This window comes from Leptodactylus fuscus, chromosome 6 (genome assembly GCF_031893055.1).
Source record: "Leptodactylus fuscus isolate aLepFus1 chromosome 6, aLepFus1.hap2, whole genome shotgun sequence".
NCBI classification, from domain to species: Eukaryota; Metazoa; Chordata; class Amphibia; order Anura; family Leptodactylidae; genus Leptodactylus; species Leptodactylus fuscus.
Genome location: NC_134270.1, coordinates 117,154,933 through 117,176,907, shown reverse-complemented (window position 1 = coordinate 117,176,907; position 21,975 = coordinate 117,154,933). Strand labels below are relative to the sequence as shown.

At 41.8% G+C, this 21,975-nt stretch overlaps 1 protein-coding gene across 3 annotated transcripts in view; it reads right to left on the bottom strand.

The window, feature by feature from the left end:
* TANC2 (tetratricopeptide repeat, ankyrin repeat and coiled-coil containing 2) overlaps nucleotides 1-21,975 on the bottom strand; it is a 329,427-nt gene that overhangs the window by 262,975 nt on the left and 44,477 nt on the right. The gene's annotated exons all lie outside the window — the stretch shown is intronic.

Here is a 21,975-nt window from a genome sequence, read left to right as displayed (position 1 = left end):
TAACACAGCCCGCTTAAACTGTATACTACCTTGTCTGATATGTCTAATGTTTTCTACAGATCAGATAATATCAGCAGGCTAGGGTACAGCCGATAGTGGAAAACCCCTTTAAATCATTACTGGCAGTGATCTGGGAACTGACAAATGAGAACATATACTTTTTCTGTGTGACACACGGACACTTAAGATGTCATGAAGTACTCATTATTACTACTATGGTAACAGACCCGACGGGGATATTTTATGTGAAAATCCCCCCCGATCATTTCAGCTCCCAAACATGTCAATAGTATTGAGCGGACACTGTACAGTGGAGGATGTGTCCTAATATCCTAGCCGCACAGGGAATTGGAAGAGCTGGGAACCAACTCAAGAACAATTGTGCCCTAAACTATATAATACATCTGGTGACCCTTGACATGATGGTTATTGCATCTGTGAATGTGCCAACTATATGTGGTCAGAACAATGTGGCAACAATCAGGTCAGAAAGGGTTAATATTGATACTCAAACAAGAAATAATTCTTAGGAAAATGCAACCTCTGAAGAAAAAGAATTTCATCATAATATGGATTAAGGAGATCTCCACAAGTCAATAAGATAGCGTCCATAGACATCCTTAGCAGGCTGGATTTACCTATCTAGTAAGCCCCTAACCACACAAGATCTTACGGTACGCATCAATATTATCATACAAGACATCTCTCTCAGGAGAACAAGTTATTTCAGAAGTACAAGCTGCAGACAACCTAAAAAAACACATTTATAGCAGGAAACAAGAATCCACTGTAAGATTAATTCGCTAGTAAAACATGTAAGATAAAAATGTGAACATGAAGCCAGCTCTGACAACTGAGCAAATGGCGGCTACGGATATTACTGGAGTAAGGCCAAAGCCAAACCGACCCCAAACCTCTGTGTGTGGTACAGACAGAAACAAAGGCGCATCTGATGCCTATGGACGGGGGGGGGGGGGGGACTGAAAGCATAGCTCCTGAGATCTGCCAGGATAAGGTTGATCAAAATTTATAAAAATTCAAAAAAGATTTCATTGCTTCATTACAAACAGAAAAGATGGCACTAGTGTGAATAGAGCCTTACTGCTACATCTGTTTACGATCCCATGTTCAGGAAAAATATACAAATCTGTTTTCCAAGATGTAAATAGGAAAATAGTGCCTTCTTAAACATCATGCCCAGTGGAGCGAAAAAGGCTTTTGTAAGACTCCATACACCTGTGAAGGTGATCTCTCCTTAAGGAGTGATAATATCCCTAGAACCTCTCCTTTACAGGCAGCCATGACACAGGTGGCAGCTTCATCTCTTACAACAATGTGGGAAAAGAAGCTAGCTATTTACTTTCTTACAACTATCCAAGAGGAGAAACTAACTACTTATGGAAGAAGAAGTCAGACACTTCCTTCCCAACAACTATACAGGAACTTTATAACTATATGGGGAGAAGCTAGCTACTTCCTCCCTTACAGCTATATGAGATGAGAAGCTACGGTAGCTATGTTATCCCTTACAACAATAAGGTAGGAAAAGCTAACCGCGTCACCCCTTTTTAAACAATATGGGAGGAGAAGCTAGCTACTTCCCACCCAACTTCCAGGTAGCTACTTACCATCCCAGAAACTAAGGAGATGTCTGAAGTTCAGAGAGTTTACAAAGATAAAAAGTATTCTAAGATACCTTGGTCATATCTAATTTGAGCCAACTCAATCACGCTACACACAAAGTAAAAGACAGCCTACACCCCCAACCCCAATGCCCAGTTCTGGTAGACATACGGCAATAGATACCTGATTCAGTAAAGGCTTGCTTCTTCTCAGTCACTATCAGTAACACGGTTAGAGTCAGCAGTTAGGCAGATAATATTGCACCCTTTGCTTGCTAAAACCTCTCCTACGGCACCACAGTGTCCTCCCTAGAGATTCTGTGAGATCAGTGTAGGCGTGCTGGCATTAACAGGCACCCAGAAACAGGCAGCAGACGTAAAACGTGAGAGACGTTTGTATGGAATACAGAACATTGGGAGTGAGAAGCCCCGAGGCTGCGACTACAGCGCATACAAGCAGGTGTTCATCATAGCTATCTCACGCTGGTGCTTACAATTCATATGATGTTCTAACTTCCTGCAAAACACATATACACAGAATAATAATCATGGGCCCATAACCCTGCAACATAAAGAAAGAATAATGAGCGAAAAAGGACATTCATCCTACTACAGTGTGCATGGAGGGTGATAAGAAGGAATATGTCAACGTCAATAAACAAAATGCTCTTGGATTTGTAGCAAAGTAATAATTTCTGGTGTGATGGCGGAATGGTTACTAGGAAAACCAGTGCTGTAAAAATCTAAAGGACGTCTAGTTAAATGTCCAACTTACTTACACCCAACTTAAGAACAGACAAACCTTTTCCTACACACCGACTGTGGCGTCTTTTTAGGGCCAATAGAAAGTACTGAACAAGTTGGTTTATTACCTGAACATACAATATGTATTATGATTATATGCATTATGGGGAATATGATTATTTTCATGTATTAGTGAACATTATATTCTAAGATAACATCAAGACCATATTGAGGATTTAGTAACCTGACTTACACCCCCATAGATCACACTCTACTTTCTGAACAGTACACAGACACACAGTTGTAACTTTGAATTTCAACTTAACTCCACCAGGAGGCGCACAGATTAATGGTTACAGTCCAAGGATCCAGTCTCTCAGTGCAGGAAGAGAGCATGATGGTTATAGTCTTACAGAAGTAGCCCATGTAGTTCATAGTTCAAGGCATTTTACCCAACCCACACTCTTACATACCTACTTGTGTTGGCCCAGATTAATGCCAACTCAACCCACCTGTAACACGGGGCTACTTTTTTATTTTTCTCCAGGGCCCCTTTAAATCCCCAATCTGACCTGTACTTATGTCTGTAAGAAGTAATATACATGGAGGGCAGAGGGTGTTTACCGCTTAGGTCTGAAACGCAGTTCATTTTTGGAGAAGCTTCACATAAGCCCGTGTGAATCGTTATAGATTATATAAAGACTTTGGGTCTTTTGAAGACTTTTTCTGTGACTATATTTCTTAATACTGACATTTAATGCAAAATAAATGCTTAAAAATCATATTATTCTGTTTTAATGTTGAACCATCATCATAAAAGCGAAGCGACCAGTCAAAACCTGTCTCTCTCTCCAAGTCATCAAAACCAAATCCCTGTACATAAAAAGCTCCCATCATATCCCTTTCCAGCTTATGAAAGAACATATATATTGGATGGGGGGAGCTGACAGATCTTCTCATATACACAATAACCGCACAAATCTCCCGGGTTCAGAACCGGCAGATTTAGAAAACAGAAGTCTCAGTTTTCTCTCTGCCCCTACAGTCAGACAAGATAAAATATTTTATGCACTGTTACTGACACATAAAACCATGAGCTGGGTAATATAACTCGGTTATTTTATAAGCACATAAAAGGAAAAACATGACTGCTTCAGGAACATGTAGAAATGCACCACTAATATACAGCTAATATAATACATATCTAAGGCTAGTGTTACATGGGAACCTTCAATGCCTGTAGTGCCAGATGTGCAAAATAGACCCCAAGCAATTCATTAGGGCTGTCTCAGCTGCAATATTGTAGCTAGTACTAGTCAAGTCACAAATGGTCTGCAGAAATAAGGTTAGATGTACCTGTCAGGTCAATTTGGGACATTAAACCATCCATAGGTCCTTATAGACCAGGGGTTTATTGTCCTAAAACGTCCTGTTTATAATCTATCCATGCATACATTCATTTAAAAAAAAAAAAAAAAAAAAACCTTTATAAAGATGAGTCTGAGTCTCATTGGACTCATCTTTGATGCTACTGGCACTTGCGCAGTTCTTCGGCTGGAAATGCTGGAGGTACGGGGCATGCATACTGATGCCAAGATGTAATAATCCGGCTTTGGTGAAGAACTGCGCCGGTACAAGGAGTACAGCAATAGGTTGAGTATAAGGCCCTTTGCAGCCAATTGCTGCAAAAAAAAAATAAAAAAAAATGCTGTAGTAAAGACTGGCAAAAACGCGTCACTTTTTTTCCCATAGTATTTTTCACAGAAAGTCTGCAGATTTTTCCTCTGCTCCCTTTCTGCCCCTACTACGGAAAACACCAGTGTTCCTGTGGGTATAATTGACTTGCTGCGATTTCCAAAAACGGCGAACATTTTTGAATTCGCAACTTTTCCGCTCCAGATTTTTTTCTACAATGTATAGATAGGATTAGCCAGAATTCCATCCAATTTGTAGGCGAGATGCGTTTTCGCTACATGAGGCCCTGGCCTAAAGCTTATTTATTTTAATTGCAGGCATGGATGGCTTTAGAACAGCCAGATTTGGGACACTAAAGGTCTTCAATCAGATGATTTTTGTGCCATGTGTAAACTGACACACGTCTATGCACAATAATATATTTCATGGAATGAGATATAAATGGACAAAAACTTGTGAGATATGAGCATCCCCTCCCAGGCTGGCGGCAGGCATCGCGCTGGCTGTTTGTAGCTCATGTGCCGATTGGTCCTTTACACCCTGCTGACACTTCCTGTTGGCGCCTACTGCTTTCAAGGTTTGGTTACAGAAAAATAGTAAAGTAATTTGCTACTTTTTCATGAAGTTGAGGGTAGTTCTCGCCCACATTACATACTTTGGGTGGGGGAAAAGGGGCATTTAATATATTTTTTTCAATATACATAGAAATACTATTTAACAGACAAGTTACATAACGTTATGTGCTTACTGCTATATTTGTCTACCAACTGCTCTCCTTTCTCCATTCACCTGTGTAAAAAACTGGTTAACAAAGAGCGAGCTTAATCCTTAAATCCAAGGCCATCTGTCGTATTCACCAGATATATAATGACTGGTCCACAGCGTGCACACAACCAATGCTGCTGCTGCTGCTGCTGACATACAGAGAAGATTTAACACTTATATAATCCTGTAACTGGATATCCAGGTAAACCAATGAGTGTTCAACCTTCATACAAACCAGACGTTTAACAGTTGTGCGCTCTCTCGGATGGAAATCTTCGCACCACGTTACAGGATAGAGGCAAGTCTGGAAGAGATATTGCCTTAGGATACAACCAGATGGACATTTGTTATAATATGTAGTAATGGTGCATTCACTGCAGGTAGATGGTTTGTGGGGGAAAAAAAAAAAAGTAAAATGTATCCCTGTAAAGGCTGATCAACATAGAAAGTATTCAGTCCACTGCTATAGACTGATATGCCATGGTCATAACTATGGGTATACCACTGCACATGTGATAGAATATACTGTAAAAATCAGACAATGCCGTCTACATATGATCATATGAAATGTTTTCAGAAATGGAATTTTTGCAACTACCTTACTAAGCGTAGTCAAAATTAAAATGTATTATGATCGGCTCTGTTCACATTTCTGACTTTTTTTTTTTTTATTAAGACCCAAAAAATGGAAATTGATTGATCATTTCAACCACCCATTCATTCCAACGGATACTTTTGCCATTAGTTTACCTGCCATGTGTATTTATGTATCTGTTTAGTCCTGTTAAAACATTTGACAGAATGAAAAGAGCAGTAAAAAAATAAATAAAATTATATTAAAAAAAAAGATAAGCGACTTTCCTTTTTTGCATTATGACAAATGCAAATGAAAAGCTTCATTCAGTTTGTAGCCGTCAAAGAGAGAACAAACAATAAGCTTGCTGGAAGTCTGAATAGAGCCTAAAGCTGTTTATTAATACACACAATACAGCCAAAATAATACAATGACGGAACTTAAAGGGAACCTGTCACATAAAAAAATGCAGTACAACCTATAGGCAGCATATTATAGAGAAGTGTCCTGCTAATATTCATTCACGTCGAGTATACTTTTTATATACAGTGACATTGTTAGTGCAGAAAAAAAAAACATATGTCCATCAAGTTCAACCAAGCAATGACATGGCAAAGGACTTCTAAAGGTTCAGTTCCTACCACCCTATAAAATATCCAACAGAACACAGAATGCGGGGCTTAGACGCAGAAACACAAGGTTCTGAAACATATTTTAGTACTACCTAGGACAGAGTTGGTCAGATATGTAAGGTCTATCCTGGAGAGCAAAAAAAAAAAGTTCTGATCAGTGTGGAGCCAACAACCAGCCCCTACATGGATCAGCCATTTGGGGGTACAGCCGGTCCCTTTACAGTGTACAGAGCTGAAAAAAGATAACTCTTTGCCTGTATAGTGGCCGGTTGTGTTGCTGCAGCTTCTGCTACCACCTATGGATGGGTGGCCATAAGTAACAATATTCATGGCTAACCCCTTAAGTTACAGAACATATTACCTATGAAATTGTAACCCATTTATAACTGTTACACTGGGACTAGAAGAGAAAATTCAAGTGCGGGTTCACACCAGCACCCGATCTCCGCTTTGTGGGTTTCTGTCTTCTGCCGACAGGAGACAGAAACCCGGCAGTCAGTGTCCGCCCGTGAGCGTCTTATGGTCTCCACAGCTAAACCGTTTTTTTTTTTTTTTTTTTTTTAACCGGACACAAAGTTCTGCATGTCCTTTGTGTCTGGTTAAAAAAAAAAAAAAAGGTTTTGCCGTGGAGAGCAGAAGACGCTCACGACACACACACACACACACACACACACACACTTTGCAAATCCATTCAAACGAATGGGTTCAAAAACTGCCTGCCGGCTTCCGTCTCCTCTCCAGTTTCTCGGGCAGGAAACGGAAATCTGAAAAGTGGAGATCGGGCGCTGGTGTGAACCCGCCCTAAGAAAGCATAATATAGCACATCTATATGGTGTAACTGCATACTATATAGTGGATGGCAGCCCAGGGGAGGAATCTGGGAAAGAAAGACAAATCATGACAACCCCATCAGTGATCGGAAGGTGGCATCACGGCCATCTAAAATCTAATGTATATGGCCAGTTTTATCCCTAGGATGCCATGACATGACATGCTGGGTAATGTTGCCACAGGTTAAGGACCAGTGATTTTTAAGTACTACAAAGCATATTCTCTCTGTTGCTGCTGCTCATTTTTCATATACTTTTCCCTTCCAAGTTTCCCAAAATGGTCTCATATGCTAGCACTTTCTCTCTGAAACAGCAGAAATCTCTTGAAGAGGAAAAATGAGTTTGTGTTCCGGTGTGTGACTGTATAACTAGTAATTTCAGCCATGTGTTGGTCTAATAAAAGGCTATCGCACAAAGTATTCCATCTACCTGCGGTACTTTCATTCTGCTTCAAAGAAGAAGAAAAAAAAAATAGAGGCCACTGCAGTAGCGCCCCCTCCGAAATGTTCCCCGTGTTTGATGAGGTGGCTGAGAATTGAGAGACGTCTAATTATTCCATTTCCATATTTCAGATCTAAGAGGAATAATCAGAAGACGACCGCTACCTATGGTTAAAAATCCATCCGGTACATTTAGAAAAAACGACAGGCAGATTCCATCAGTAAGGTTATGTCTGTCACGTCAAGCATTGAGATCAAGGCAGGGCCATATTAGCACAAAAGAAAATATAGCAAATTATTAATCCTACGCTATTACTCACGCAGGGCCTCATTAAAGCTAATATTTCATCTAAGCTGAGATTTCAGACACCTTATTCGCCCAATAATGGAAAAAAAAAATTACAAAGTATTTCACTCCATCTACATCATTAATGAGAGCCGCAAACGGAATTAATGAATCAACCATATACGGTAGATGTAACATATAGACTGTTCTTCTACTGAAAGGTGAACTTTCTTACTATAAGGCTATATGCTCACAACTTTGTCCAAGTGCTGGGTCGGTGGTGGTTAAACTCATTCACTTCATCTAGGAATCCCGGGCCGCAAAACAGACAGGTATAGGACCTGACCTGAGCTTTGCCTTGGGCTCACTGCCATATACACGGGCCCGTGATAATTACCAGACATGTGTATGAGGCCACAGAGATGAATGGGTCAGAGTGATAGTTGTGAAAACATGGCTAGTGCACTGACAAACCACACAGTCATGTGCATAGACCCTGAACCAGGCAACCAACAAATGGCCTCATACTGAATGAATTCCAAGTGTAAAGAATTGTCATGAAGACTGACTGCTAAGGATATGTTCACATTTGGAACATTGGTCGCAGAAATGTCTATGATGGTTTCGTTCATCAACATGGAGCTTATTGAACTCTGTACGTCTCTGTAGCCCTTTCAGGACTTCTTGAGTTTTCCAATTTACCCCTCACCACTTGAGCACTTGACCCAACCCCATAGAACCTGATCCGCAGCCTTTAAACATGACACTTTCACTCCCATCCTTAAGAAGTCATCTATCTCTCTGTCAAACTATTGCCACATTGCAAGACTCCTTGAACATGATCACAAAAAGCTATCCTCCTACCTCTTGCTCAATTCACTATTTTACCAGCTACAATCTGGTTTCTGACTCCACGTCTCCATTGAAACTATCCTAACTAAAGTCATTAAATGACCTTCTCACTGGCAAGGCCAAAAAGCACAGCTCTGTTTTTCTCCTTTTTGACCTTTACTCTCACTTTGTAACCGGACAATCAACTCTGTCAACCCATTCTTCCATTACTCCAAAGTGGTAAGCGCAACAACCTCATAGCTCTAGAGCTTATTTGCACATTAACAAAAACAGCAATATCTTGACAGAAGAAACTGATTCACAACGGGAAACCATTTGAGTCAGGTGATCCTAACCCATCTATCTGCTTTTCTAGGTCGCACAGAATTTATAATCTTTCCCCCACCTGACCTATCATCACAGTTGATGGCTACACACTTTTACCAAATCCACCACCTTGGGGTAAACCTTTGATGGCCTTGGTCTTTCAAGCCATAAATTCAAACTCTTACTCTTCCTGTAATATCTATCTCAAAAACAGCTCTTGTACCCACTTATTCCTCAACATGGAGTCTACAATAACACTAGTCGATGCCCTTGGCATATCTTATGCCTAGACTATTGCACCATCCTTCTTTGAGAGCTCTCCGTCTACTCTCTTGCCCTGTTCCAATCCACTCTTAGGGAGATTTTTATGTTAAGTACCCAAATACCTTTTGCAGTGTTTTGAGTGATTTGTGGGTGTCTCTGGGAGCTCCTGGTATCTTCTGCATTTGTTTACTTGGTTCAGCTTCCTGCTATGTAACTTCCACACTAACCCCTTTCACCTCACTCCCCCCCTTCCTCTCTCCCTCCCATATACTCCCACCTTGTCTCTCTAGCTATCCCACCCACTACTAGCTCTTCCCAACTAACTCAACCCACCCACCCCCCCCACATATTGTTATACTTACCTCTCTTCCTTCTAGTCTTCCTCCTGTGGGAGAGCCCATCCTTCTTTTCTGACTGCGGGCACGTGCTATATTCCCAGGGCTGCTCTGTAGCAGACGATTCACTTCTACTGTTCAGGTGTCTGATGCTGCTGCCATGCCTGTTGCACAGTAGAGGTGGATTATTGGCTACACAGAGCAGCACTGGGTCTATAGCACGTGTCAGCAGTCAGAAAACAGGGGGGAGCCATCCCACAGGAAGAACCAAAAAAATGTGTCCATGGGCAGGTGACATGACTGCCCCAGGGATATTGGTAAATCTGCAATTTTAATAAATTATGTTATTTAGAAAGTAGGTAAAGGGAGGGTGTTTAGATTAGTGTAGGGCTTTAATTTTATCCCGGAAAACCCCTTTAACTCTGCTACCCACATTATCCACCTCTCCCCTCAGGTTTTTCTGCCTCTCCCATTGCCAATTCCTTCACTCATTACCCACTGCCAAATAAATTCAATTAAAAACAACCTCCTCTACAAATTATTTCAGAAACTGTCTACAAGTATACCTAGGAGAATTGATGCTGTTCACTGAAGGCTGGTCACACTGAATATTCCTATGTATTCCCCATACCCTGGAACTGGCTACCATGATTCTTAAGACTGTCCCCCCACAAATGAAACCTAAAAATGCAACTCTATGACCCACCTCTTTAGAAGAGCATACACTACAGTAACACTGCTGCCACTATGCCACCATATGAGTAATTATTTTGCTCACATATTGTTAACACCTACCTTCCCTTGTAGATTGCAATCCTTTGGGCAGAGTCCTATTTCCCACTGGTACCAGGTCAGTCACCTAGTTACACTAGGTTCACACTAGTCTCTGTGAGACGACCAGACCAATACACTGGTGGACTACTAAAATAAAGTTTACATTTAGAACCGTCGGGTGTCTATTCTATTTAAAAACTGAAAGCTGTGGATGAAAAAACCTATACATGCAGGACTTTTCATCCACCAATTTCAGGGAGACATTTGTGAAAGCTACAAAGACTCTGATGCAAATGTGAACATAGTCTTAGATTGTATTTATAGTAATTGGTATTGGTCTTGCATTGTGTATGCAAACCCCTCTATAGGTATACAGCACAATGGATGGTAGATTCACACTAGCATTGCCTGTCTGTTGTTCTGGTGCCTTGGGAGGACCACAACAACAGATAGGCGGATCACTAAAATAGTGGTTCCATATGGAGCCAGAAAGACCTCATTAACTAAAATGGGGTCCGTTGAATCTCTTTTACTTTAAAACTTAAAGTGGTGGACGAAAAAGCCAAGCATGCAGGAGTCTCCTGCGCAAATGTGGATGTAACTTGAAGAAATAAAAAATCAGGGGGCCACACGGTGGCTCAGTGGTTAGCACTGCAGCCTTGCAGCGCTGGAGTCCTGGTGTTCAAATCCAGCCAAGGACAGAAAACCATCTGCAAGGAGTTTGTATGTTCTCCCCGTGTTTGCATGGATTTCCATCCCATATTCCAAAAAAGACACACTGATAGGGAAAAATGTACATTGTGAGCTCTACGTGGGGCTCACAATCTACATATTAAAAAAAAAAAAAAAAAAAAAAAAAAAAAATCAGACCCAGAGCATGCGAAGAGGAGCAAGAAAAGTTGAGAGTACTCCTTTAAGAACATATACCATTAAGTCAACCAAAAATGTGGTCCTATAGACCTTTTGCATTAAACATGCAGATGCAACATAATTTTAGGATGTAAATAATAGTACGTATGTCCAAATAGCACCTAACAACTGTCTCAAACCGAAGAACATCTAAGCAGCACTTCTAAGTTATGCCGCCAAACGGAATTAAGGGCTAAGAAGAAGACTCAGTGAGAACAACTGAGATTCACTGCTACTTAGCAGCTGACAGAGGTGATAACAATGGTGCTAATGTCAGCATTTCTTTCACTACACAAAGAAACTGTCATTATCTATAAGCTTCCAGACAGAAAAGGTCTGCAGTGTGATCCAGAAAAAAATGCAGAAAATCAGCACTAAGGAAGCATTCCTCTGTTCTTCTATTATGGGAGCCCTGTGCAGAACATATCCATCCCCAAAATATACTATACAATGAGGAATGAAGTGGGAAAATCCAAAGATACATAAAAGGTTAGAAAAAGAGGCAAGCTGTCAATACCAAAGTAACAGGAAAAGATGGAATAAACCCCGGTATGTTACACCACATCAGGAAAGAATAGACTAATATTCCGAAAAAGAAACATGTCCACTGTCAAAACTGACAGGCAATCTATATCGATGACGTTTTCACCATAGACAGAATAGGCCATAATATCTCATAGGAGACCACATGAAGGGACCTCATCTATATTTTGCCAAGTGATGCAGCCACCAGTCACAGCTTGTAGGGTGACTACGAGAGGTGACCGTGCATGTGCGTGCCTCTCTCTAAAACTCATTTTCCTCTGCATGGCCTCGGGCTACTTCTGCCGTTTTTCCACTGTGTAAAAGTACATCAAAGTGCGTAGTATTGTGTACTGTTAAAGTACCTGCTTTAGGCGATATATATATATATATATATATATATATATATATATATATATATATATATATAAATATATATATATATATATATATAGCGCAAGGAGATACTGCGCATAAGGAATACAATCGATGAAAGCTATATGTATGACCAGACACAGTACTGTAATGCTAACAGGGAAGATGGTATGAATACAAGATAGAGTAACCCGGTTATTTGGCATAATAAAAAGCTACGCTAGTAAAGACTGCCATGAGGTGCTAGGTTTAGGGTAGCAAAACATATTAAAACATTGCTAATAACCCCACCATAAAATATACACTCAAAGAAGAAAAACTGTCATACCGCCTCTATATCAATTGTCTCTAGTAACATTAATGACAGACTAGAACTAGAGCTATCCTTCCAACCATTGTTCTCAACAATAAACATCCCATGTCCACTACTACCTCAAAAAATGACCACAGGGGCAAATACATAAAAACGAGAGATGAGCGAGTAGTTAAATATTCGAGATTCGTTTCGAGTAGAGCCTCAATATTCGATTACTCAATCGAATATCGAATCCCATTATAGTCTATGGAAAAAAATGCTTGTTTCAGGGGAAACCACTATTCAACTAAAGGAGAGTCACCAAGTCCATGAGTAGCAGGAGGAGAGTATTTAGGAGTGCTGTGCAGTTAAAGCGCACAGACCCCATTATAGTCTATGGGGTCCGTGCGCTTTAACTGCACAGTGCTTGCAGTTGCGCTGATATTCCGTTCAGCGGGTCCTCCTGCGGACTACTTCCGGACGTGAGGCAAGCGCTAATGTGAACTGACCGTTACCAGTCCTGCAAAACCAGCATTGATTGGCCGAATGCTATACACTGTATAGCATTAAATTAATAGAGGCTACTTTTAACCTTTTCCTGCCACAGCCATTTTCCATTTTTATTATTTTAGTTTTTTACTCCCCACCTTCCAAAAGCTATAACTTTTATATTTCATAGTGGTACCATTTATTATTCTTGTATGAGGTATTGAGAAGATGAAAATAAAATTCAGAATGGGGTGAGAAAGAAAAACTAATTTTGGGTTTGTATATCCTGAAGATCATTGAGATTACGGTGACATCAAAGTTAGTTTTTGTTATGTTTACGTTATGGGCAGTTTTGGACATAATTTGTTTCTTTGTATTTATTTTCCATCTAGGGAAAGGGGATGATCTGAAATTAAAGTTTTTTTTTTTTTTACGTCCTACTAATATCCTACTAATGTATTTGGATGTTTGTTCCTCAATCACGCAAAAACGGCTGAACGGATTTGCCTGAAATTTGCCACATACATAGATAGGAACCCCGATTAAAATATAGGCTACTTTTTATCCTGGTAAATGACGTCACTACACGACCGCAGTGAAGGAATTTAGGTTCACACTACACTAAAGGACCTGTGATGACGTCATCACAGGTCGTTGAGCCATTCTCAGATAGGATCATGCTAGGCAGTGGGCAGAGCTACACACTTTTGTGGGCGGAGCTATACAGGATGAAGCTGGACAGTGTGAAAGTTGAAAAAAAATGGAGTCTCATAGAAGATCAGGAGACTACAAAACATGCAGGCTGTGTGAGGGCAAGAGGAGTGTATCAGGTGTAGAGTTTCAGTGAGTACTACAGGGAATGTGTTGTTCGGCCTCTGATGGGGGAGGGGGGGAGAACTTTGGCACATTTCAGCAACATGCATTCAGCCCTTTGTAACACAGAAGCTGCTCAAACAGTCACATAGCAAAACCCCTGTAATCACAATTGCCCGATGTGCTACAGCGCTGCCTAAACTCTGCTACATCTCTATAGGCTCTCCATATGCAAACATGTACATACAGCTGGGTATCCTATGCATATGCATTGATGTAGCAGAGCCGAGATGAGGGAGCAGGCTGATCGAACTGTGGCAAATTTCTGCAACATCCGTTCAGCCGTTTCCAACACAGAAGCTGCTCAGACACTGACATAAGAACACCTCTCTAATGCAAATGGCCAGATGTAGCAGAGCTTAGACAGCACTGTAGCACAGCTGAGTATGCTTTCCATATGCAGAGATGTACATACAACTGAGTATGCTGCGTATATAAAGCGATGTAGCAGAGCCGAGACGCGGGAGCAGACGGATCATCCACAACAGCAATTGGCTAAATATAAGCGGCTCAGCGCCAACACCAACCCGCAGACGAAGTCGCAGGCAGATGCTAGTTTACGATATGTTAAACGGATTCTATCATTAGAATCTCGTTTTTAGCTAAACCCACGTTGGAATAGACTTAAGAAAGGCTATTCTTCCCCTACCTTTAGAGGTCTTCTCCCTGCTGCCATTCCTTAGATACCCCGATTTTCGTCCATATGCTAATTCGTTTTCTCAAAGAACTGGGGGACGTCCCCAGCACTCAAACAGCACTGGGGGTGTCCCCAGTGCTGCGAGAAAACTATCTAGCGCTGCCTTCTTCTGTTTGCCACCTCCGCCTCTTCTTTCCTGTTTGGCCACAGCAAAAAGGCAGACATACGCAGTTGGCCCTTTTTGAAGATGACGTGACAGGGCAAGGAAGGAGAGGCGGAGGCAGTGAACAAGAAGGCAGCATTGAATAGTGTTCTCGCAGCACTGGGGATGCCCCCAGTGCTCTTTGAATACTGGGGACCGGCCCCAGTGCTGCGAGAAAGCTAATTAGCATACACACAGTATTGTAAGCGGTCATTTTCTCGTGGCCTGTGGGTATGCGCAGTCTGCTCTGCCCGAGGCCTAGAAGTCTGAAACTTGCACTGGAAGAAGAGGATGAAGAGGATGTTGCTGACGAAGATGAAAGCGGCGCTGGAGAGAGTTCTCTCACAGCATTGGGGATGCCCCCACTGCTGTTTGAGCGCTGGGGCCTGCCGCCGGTGCTGCGAGAGAACTCATTTGCATACCAACAAAAAACGGGATTTCAGGCGAACGGCGGCACTGAGAAGACAACGAAAGGTAGGAGAAGAATAGCCTTTCTTAAGGCTATTTCAACGTGTTACTCAGGAAAAAAAAGCGTTTGTATGATAGGATCCCTTTAACTTAGCCTGGTAAGGAGTTGGGACCCCTGTCCACATTATTGGAGCCCCATTGTTTAGTCGCTTAAATTCTTCATCAGAATGTTATATGCTCACGTATAGATAGTGTGTGTACAAAGACCTGAGACCCAAATGGACAGGTGCTATGCAGAGTTTTAAGGCTGAGTTCACACATAGTAAATTTGGCCTCAAAATCCTGACCAAAAAGACGGCTCCCATTGATTTCAATGGGAGCTGGTCATTTCTTTTTTCTGGGAGCGCTTTATACCGGCTCCCGGAAAAAAGAATGGACATGTTCATTCTTCAGGCGGATTGTGCCGCGCGAATTCGCCTGAAGACACTCCCGACTAGGCCCATTCATTTGGGCCTAATCTGTCTCACAGTGCCACGACTGGATGCCGCTGCACTGCACCGGCATCCAGTCGTGGCTACCCCGTATTCTGGGCCAGAACCTGAGGAAGCTTCCGCCTCAGATTCCGGTCCAAAATACTCCATCTGAACTTAGCCTAAGCCTCTACAGGGGGTAAAGGTGTGTTCCAATTCCTTTTTTTTTTTTTTTAACACCTGTGGATAGGTGAGAAATTTACAACTTGGTACAACCCAACTAATGTCATTTATAGGTAACAGAGAAAATCTCAGCATTTGCCTGAATTACTCTGTCGCTCTTAGTTTAAGGTCACTGTTTTCTACCGGTGAGGTCTGAACCGCTACATTACATCTAACCAATCAGTTACAAACACAACCACTGCACACATGATAGCAATTTGATAGACATGTCTCATTACTCTCCAATGCTAACTGCAGAAGGTAAAAAAAAAGTCAACACCGCTCCACAGGACGCCGTCTGGATTGTGACAGCTGGTTCCTGATACACTGGCAATGTCACCCCGCCTTCTGCATATATTAGGAGATAACCAGAGATGAAAAACAGTCATGTGTTACATCAAAGGAAGAGGAACACAAATATTCCAGTGCACACAAGATCCTGTTATCTTTGCCATTTTAATTCTCTTTCCATCCGGCAAAACAAGCATTCCTGGCTGTCAAAGAGCTGAACTGCGCAGGAAGGTTCTGTGCTGAATTATCCATGAAGGCAATCTAGAAGCAGATGATAGCCATGCTGCAGATCTTTGTGAACAAGATAAAGTGGAAGATAACATTTCACCAAAAAGAACCAACTGTACGCTGCAGGCAAGCAGGAGTGTCGTTCTTTTACCATTTCCAATTATACAAAAGGCATGTAAAGACTTATAAAACAGTGCAGATCACCAGCATACAATTACAGTATAAAAACCTCAATATAACATTTGCAAAATGTCACTTGCTGCCTAAAAAGTGGCCCTCTACACCAAAATAATGAGCTGCAGAGGTCACACCAAGCAAAATTTCCAGGGTAAAATCCATGCCCATCCAATATCTATGACTTTCTGCTACCTGACAACAGCTGACTGGCCTTGAATGAGATTACATATCTACTACTGAGTAACAATGAGTGGTACTGGCTGGAAAAGTAAGTTCAACCCTTTAGACTCAACCAGAGATAGGCAAACCCCTACAGGGTATCCAACAAAAATTACATACATATGCACATTGCCACTCACCATAGCCCGGTTACCAAAGGGTGCACGATCTGATAGTTCCCCGGACTTCAAGGAAGGAAGGTTCCACTGGAAATAATACATGCAAATGGTCCACAATGCTTTGGTCCGGTTAAAATGTAACTATTATTTTAATTTAAAAGTCCATATCCTTGTCCATAGTGCAAATAACAAAAAACAAACAAAACAAAATACATAAAAAACACCAACGCATTTCGGGGTGCCCTCACCCCTTAGTCATGCCATGACTAAGGGGTGAGGGCACCTCGAAACGCGTTGGAGTTTTTTATGTATTTTGTTTTGTTTGTTTTTTGTTATTTGCACTATGGACATGGACTTTTAAATTAAAATAAAAGTTAAATTTTAACCGGACCAAAGCATTGCGGACCATTTGCATGTATTATTTCCAGTGGAACCCTACAGGGTATGTTCACACAGCAGAAAATGAAGAGGAATTCCTCTTCATTTTCCACAGCTGGCATTTTCTCCGCTGTCTAGCCACACAGGATGCTGATGCAGGGTATTCTGTCGTGACATCCCGCTGCTTATTAGACCCAGATGAATGAGTCTAATCTGCAGGGAGCCTCAAGCCGCGGACTCCGGAGCCTGCGTCAAGATTGAGCAGGAAGCTCCTTTTTATCGTGACCTGCTGCAATCTCTGACTCCCACTGAAAACAATGGGAGGCAGAGATCACCCCCAAAAACGGGAGGAATCTGCCCCATATTCGGGGATGAAATCCACAGCAAATTCCTTCGTGTGAACACAGCCTAAAGAGTACCTGAGCGTTCATGAAAAATTGAAGTGCCTGCAGGGTCTTGCTTGGCAGCCTATTCTATGGATGCATAAGCCTTCATACATGGCCTCCTATCAGTTTTTCTTCTGCTATTATCCCCATTATGGTTACAGCACATTATACATTTCTTAGTCACGCTGGGAGAGTGTACAATAGAGAGCAGGCAGCCCATCCATCCATGACTACTACTACAAGTTTAACATGCAATTCTGTCAGGAGTAACTGTAAAATAGCAAAAAAAATAAAAATTATATATATATATATATATATATATATATATAATAATTGAGAAAAGCCCAGTTGACCATATCAGGCACCATAACTAACTGAACAAATTGCTCAAGAACAGGGAGGGTTACAGAAAATATTTCAACTACACTGGAAACAGTGGAGCAGTACCTAGTTATGCTATGACCTGGATTTGATGGAGGTGTTGAAAGGTCCTTTTCAATGTAATGACCCTTCAGAAAATGCATAACATATCTGCACATTCTAAACTCTGATTCCCATAAAAACATTACACCAACTAAAGGAAGTAATGATGAAATGCTGTCTAAAACCAGCAGAAATTCAGATTTTTGCTCAATAGGCAGAATGTAAGAAAACCTAACTTGTGTGTGCATACAGTATTTTGCATTGCAAACACTTTGCTTTCCTTTTGTAACGCCTGCAAAATTGGATTAGCGCTGTTCTGCATCACGAGAACTGAAAATGTGGTTAAAATAAAAAAAAATGTTTAGATAACTAGAACTTCCTCTTTCACATGTTTCTCCTAACTTGCATTTTCACCAGGCACTAAATACCTAATCCTTACAAAACATGAAACCTAACATTATGAATGTCTAAGCTGTTAAAGTGTACTTCTGTGATCCACTGAAAACCACACAAGTTATTTAAAGGGGTTTTCCAGTTTCAGCAAGTAAATGTTGCTTGTATAATGAAAAAAAGTTGTACAGTTTCCATGTCCATGTTCCTTGCAGTTTTCTAGATCTCTTCCAGTGAATATCCATGGTCATGTGATGGACACAGGTGCACAGCTCGTTACATGACAGATGTCTGATTACTGAGCTGTGACAATGAGCTGTGCACCTGTGCGTGCATCACATGACCCTGAATTGTCCGTCACATGACCACAAATTTATTTTAATGTATTGTTTGTAAGTATAGAACAACAGCAAGTAGAGATCTAGAAAACTGAGAATTGATAAAAGGTGGATTGGGAAATTGTATAACTGTTATACATGCAACATTTATTTGCTGAAACTAGACAACTTTGTAAGGGTCTCTAAGGGCTAGTTCACACGATTACACGTGTGCATATTCCGTCGCGACTGCCGTGACGGGATGCCAGTGCAAATGCATGGGCCTAGTCCGAAGGGTGCTGCCGCGAGGCGGACGCCACCAGAATCTGCCTGAAGAAATGGCAGCTTGTTTCTTTTTTTACGCTAGCGGTCTACATAGACCACCATTGTGAGGGGGCGGATCATGACGTGGATTCCGCGCCAAAATCCGCCCCCTCTTGCTCCATGTGAACGGCGCCTTAAAAAGAATTACCAATCTTGTAGAGATGGTGGCAGTGACCAGGTTGCATCTCCACTATATCTGTAACAAGGCACACAATAATAGTCTGGTTAGTACATTTGGAGAAAAGGAGAAGTCACACAATTGTCTGAACTTTGAAGGGGAAGGATTCACAAAAGCAGTACATAAGAAGACCAGAAAGCACGGTGAAGTTTTTATTTTTCACTAGCAGTATGTCTTAAGATACATCCATCCTTTAATATATGCAATCCTTTTAGTCTGAGCAGAGGCTGATTGTCGCTTCCTTCAAGGAATACAGAAAAGTTGCTTTTCCAACCACTATTATACAGCTAGACACCTATTCCTCCCAACATCCCCTACCCCAATAAACATACAAGCTACACTCATGTGCCTGTATGTTCTCAATGGGGGGATAGGACACATATCCAATGAGAAAAAAAAAAAAAAGATTGGGCATTCTGAAATCCAATGTGCCCAATCCACCTTTCCTCTAAAATCTGAAGTTAGTAGAGAATCAAGTGATGAGTCAATGTATGACTTAGCTGCATGTTTCATAAACTGCTTTATAGAAGCTTTAGGCTATGTTCACAAGGTAGAAATTTAAAGAGGACCTTTCACCATTTTGCCCACAGGCAGTTCTATATACTGCCGGAAAGCTGACAGTGCGCTGAGTTCAGCGCACTGTCGGCTTTCCCGATCTGTGCCCGGTGTGAAGAGCTTACGGTCCGGTACCGTAGCTCTTCTATGGTCAGAAGGGGGTTTCTGACAGTCAGCCAGAGACGTCCTTCTTCACAGCACAGCCAATCACGTTGTACTGTGAGAGCCGGGAGGAACTCCCCCCTCCCTCCCTGATGATGCTCGTCTATGGACAAGTACTGCGAGCAGAGGGAGGGGGCGTTCCTCCCGGCTCTCACAGCACAGCGCGATGGGTTGTGCTGTGAAGAAGGACGTCTCTGGCTGACTGTCAGAAACGCCCTTCTGACCATAGAAGAGCTACGGTACCGGACCGTAAGCTCTTCACACCGGGCACAGATCGGGAAAGCCAACAGTGCGCTGAACTCAGCGCACTGTCAGCTTTCCGGCAGTATATAGAACTGCCTGTGGGCAAAATGGTGAAAGGTCCTCTTTAAAGGGAGTCTATCACCTCCCCCAAGCATATTCCAATGCCACCCCTGTGTTACAGAGCATGTTACATTGATAAACAACATACTTTTATTATGTATGGGACATAATAAATAACCACCTCTTTACCTATCTAGCATGCCAAAGGGACCTTCTGACTTAGATTCTCTAATGGTACCTAATTTTTATTACCAAATCCCACCATTGTAGGAGAGATGCCACTTCCTAATTAAATAATATGGCTGTAATTAATAATCTAATTATACAACCACTATACTTCTTTTCAGCAAGAACCCCCTCCAAACAAAGTAGAGTGGAGAACTGCCAGATCAAACCCCCTAAGGTATAGGCATCTTCATTTTGGCATCAAACACATCATGTACTTCCATCTAATATTTATGTATCTTACTGAAGTCCCATAGCATATGAACCAGACCAGCATTAGGGTGAGAACATCAACGATTAGACTCATGTTTACCACCCATTTTGTACAGCAAGCTTGACATGTAATATAAACTGATATTTTCAATCATCTTAAACAATCTATTATTAAACCACATTGGATAAGCTACAAATACATTTGTGGCAATGGAACCATCTTCGCAAGGGCAATACAATCTGCTCTGCTCAATGGCATCTTAACCCATATACCAGTCTTAGCCCTCAGTTTAATAGCCAATGGCCAATTAAGTGAATCATAGCTACTAATAAGACAATCAATCTTTATTCCCAGGTACTGAAAACTTTGAAATGGATGAAGAATCTTCAATTCACCAACTTTATTAACCTCAAAGGGATGTAAAGGAAGCAAAACAGATTTTTACCAATTAATCTCCAGGCCTGGTAACTTTCCAAACCCCTCAAGAACTGCCATAACCTTAGCGACTACTTTCTCCAGACCTGCCAAACAAAGCATAATAAAGTCTTCATAAAGTAATTCTTTATCTCCCCCACCATCGCTGCCAAAGCCAAATAAAGTTCAATCCCAAGTGCTAGAGGTTCCATAAAAATGGCAAACAGTAGTGGGGAAAGAGGACATCCCAGTTAGCTCTCCACTGACATTTAACGGACCCTCTGGCAGATATACAGAAATTTTACATACTTGACAAAAATAGGACCAAATCTGATTTTTTCCAAAACTCACCATAAGACAGGCCATTTTACCCTGTTGAAAGCTTTAGCAGCATTCATCGGCAAGATGGAGCAAGCCATTCCATGGCCAAACTGCATATTAGCGAACAGCTCATGAAGATTGGTAAGAGTGTTCCTTTCCTGGTATAAAGCTGCCTTGGTCAGATGAACAGTAGATGCAATCACCCTCAACACTCATTTCCAATGTTTTTACAAAAATTTAACATCCATATTTAAATAGGACCTTTCACATCCTCAATGAATATGCTGTGTAATACACCGCTAGAAAGCAGACAGTTGTGGGGCTTGCCCGTTCTGTGCCCCCACTGAAGAGCTATCGGTACTGTTACCGTAGCTCTTCAGTGTCAGAAGGGCGTTTCTGACAGTCTGTCAGGATCGCCCCTCCTCACAATAGAGTCTATTGCGTTATACTATGAGAAGGGGTGTTCCTTACCGCCCAGCAATGACGCTGAGCAGTCAGGAACGCCCCCCCTCCCGCCGCTGTACTCGTCTATGGACTCTACTGTCAGGAGTAGGGGAGGCGTTCCTCACCTTTCAGTATCATGGCTAGGTAGAAAGGAACGCCCCCTCTCACAGTAGAGCGAAATAGATGCTACTGTAAGGAGAGGCATTCCTGACAAACTGTCAGAAACACCCTTCTGACACTGAAGAGTTAAGGTACCAATAGCTCTTCAGCGGAGGCAAAGAACGAGAAAGCCGATAGTGTGCTGAATTCAGCGCTGCTTTCTAGTGGTGTATTATGCCGCATGTGCCCTGAGGACGTGAAAGGATCTCTTTAAAGAGATATTGGTG